The sequence below is a fragment of the Heterodontus francisci genome, chromosome 28 (assembly GCF_036365525.1).
Source record: "Heterodontus francisci isolate sHetFra1 chromosome 28, sHetFra1.hap1, whole genome shotgun sequence".
NCBI classification, from domain to species: domain Eukaryota; kingdom Metazoa; phylum Chordata; class Chondrichthyes; order Heterodontiformes; family Heterodontidae; genus Heterodontus; species Heterodontus francisci.
Window position 1 is genome coordinate 39708704 of NC_090398.1, and position 3164 is coordinate 39711867.

Below are 3164 nucleotides of genomic sequence, written 5' to 3' on the forward strand. Positions count from 1 at the left end.
ATTAAACTGGGAAGTGGGTGGATTGGAGGCGGGCTGTAGTCGGGGTTGCGATTTTTATAATGTTTCCCTCTGACTCGTCACAAAACCACCTCGTTTTGATGCTAAAACGCTGCTCTTACTGTCTGCAACAGACACAGAGGACATTAAGTTCAAGTCTATTTTTCCTTTTGCTTCTTACAGTTAATTTACTGGCGTTTCTGATCCTGTCTCGGGGAAAATGTGGCCTCTCCACCTGCACCACTCGTTACCTGGTGACCATGGCAACAGCGGATCTACTGGTAATTATCAATGATCTCATACTGTATCGGATAAATTATTATTATTTCCTTGGCTCTTTTCTGAAAATTAACCCCGGGTGCAGTCTCATCGCTTTTCTTAGTATTGCAAGCATGGACTGTTCTGTCTGGTTCACTGTCACTTTCACCTTTGATCGATTTGTGGCCATTTGTTGTCGGAAGCTGAAAACAAAATATTGCACAGAGAAAACTGCAGCTCGGGTACTAGCAATGACCTTCATCCTTCTTTGTTTAAAAAACGTCCCTTCTAACCTGTTGAGATTATAACCAGTAGAGCGTGGTTGTGTTATCCAATTCCAAGTTATTTTACTGAGCCCGGATTAGTCGGATTTGACTGGTTTGATAAGGTTTTAACTCCATTGCGACCATTCGTTTTAACCCTGTTTCTCAACGCTCTGACAGTCAGACACATTGTAGTGGTCAGTCGAGTCCGCAGCGGACTAAGGGGCCAGAGCATGAGATAGAGTTACAGTGACCCAGAGATGGAGAGCAGACGGAAGTCTGTGATTTTACTGTTCACCATTTCTGGCAGTTTCATACTTTTGTGGTCGGTGCATGTTATACAGCTCTTATATTATATCTTTGCAGGTAACGATCCTAGGGATTACAATGATTCTGAATATATATTTCAAAAAGTCAGATCTATGTTGCGGAATTTAAATTGCTGCACTAACATGTTTATTTATGGAGCGACTCAGTCAAAATTCAGAGAGCAGATAAAAAGTGCAGTGACATTTCTAGTTAGTTCAATTATTCAATTAATGAATAAACGTCACAAATGAGGGAAGATCCATGGCATGTCCCCGCATTTCCAGTGCATGAATATAATTTTGATAGCCAAAAGGTAACAGGTGACCAACAGGATGATAACCGAAAATACGTATGCTGTTGGTGGTGCTGGTGGCCCTGTGGGAGTGGAGGGGTGAGGTATCGCGAGGGGTGTGCTGCGGGGTTCTGAAGACACACCAACGAGCTGCAGATTAACAGGAAAGAGGAGACACGTTATTGGGTCCATCGACCTTTCATTTCCCCCACCTGTCCAATGCCGTCTCTCTCTCTCTTTCTCTCTCTCTCTAACTATCTCTGAGTCAGATGTTTGCGTTTGGGGGCGTGTCGGTCATTTTTGCCGGTACAACCCAGCTCAGGAATTCAGATGGGGTGACGGGATGCGTCAGAGGCTCATCACAGGAGCTGAAATCCTTGATGCCTCAACTTGGCAGCTGGTCGGATGGATGAGGCTGGGTCATCTCCTAGCTCCCATGTTAGCTGATATTAATAAAGGTTATTTCTCCTCAGGTTCTGTCCCTCTTTCATAAAGCTTTGCTGACACCGCCCCTCTCCAAAAGAAAACTTGACCCCTCTGAACTTGCAAATTATTGCCCACACTCCAGCTTGCTGTTCCTGTCCAACGTCCTTGAACATGATGTTGCCTCTTATATTCATCCAGATCTTTCCGACAGCTCCATGTTTGTATCCCTCCAAGCAGGTTTCCACGCCTGTCACAGTACCATGGCTCCAGTCAAAATAACAAATGCCATCCTAAGTGGCTGTGACATATTTTAACTATTCCTCCACGTCCTTCAGGATCTGCATGCTGCCTTTGACACAGTTGACTGCACCATCTTCCGCCAAAGACTCTCCACTGTCGGATCGCGGGTTGGAATTGCACTCCACTGCTTCCATTCTTATCTATCTAACCCCATCCAAGATGTCACTTGAAATGTCTTTCGCTCCTACTTTTGCACATTTATGTCTGCTGTCTCTTCAAGGATCTATCCTTGGATACATCCTTCACCCCAGTAACAAACCGAGGCTGAGCCAGACTGTTCAAAATTTGTTGACATATTTCACCACAAAAAAAAGTCTAAGCACATACCCACGTTGTAATTAACATCGCTTATTTCCACCGCCACCGCGTTGCTATCTGCAAATACTGATTCAGCTCAACTTCTGCTACAAACGTCATCCCTGCCTTTGTTTCCTCTAGACTTGAGTATTCCAGTACATTCCTGGCCAGGCTTCCACATTGTAACATCTGCAAACTTGAGGTCATCAAAACTCCTGCTGCCCACGTTTTAATATTCACCAAATCCCAGCATCCAATCTCGTTCTGTGCTCACTGACCTATATTGTCTCGATTTGAAAATATTTCTCCCTGTTTCCAAATTCATCCATGCCTTCGCTTCTGTCTCTTGAATCTCCTCCTGCATGACATCACTCCCTGTCTCTGTAAACTTCTCTGCCACCCATAGTGCTCCTTGACTCTTCAACTTCGTCCAGTCCTACAAGCCTCCTTATCTCTGTAATCTCCTCCAGAAGTACAGTAGCTCTTTCTTCCGCAAGAACTCATTCCACTTAAAGGGCGCTAATACTTCATTTTCAAGTATCGGTACTGTCAAAAGGCCATTTGCAATGGAAAATTGTCAAAATTAGAAAGTTAACATCACACAAGGCTTTATAAATAAATTTTAGAAATAAAATCACTCAGGGAATTGAAATCAAAAACAGATACAAAGGAATGACTTCATGAACATACCAGTCAAGTGACAGCTGGTGCAATCACGCCACGCAATTGAATGTGCACATTAGGGTTTAAACGAATGTGGCAGGGGGATGGGAACCAATTGAGGTCAGTTGACAGTAAGGAGGTAGTAACAAAAGCCTGTAAGGAACTAGATAATGAAGTCAGTGTGACTAAGGGGAAGAGCAGGCAGGGAGCAGATGATGAATATAAAGGGACTGGTGGTCTGAGGTGCATTTGTTTTAATGCAAGAAGTGTAGTAGGTAAGGCAGATGAACTTAGGGCTTGGATTAGCACCTGGGAGTATGATGTTATTGCTATTACTGAGACTTGGTTGAGGGAAGGGC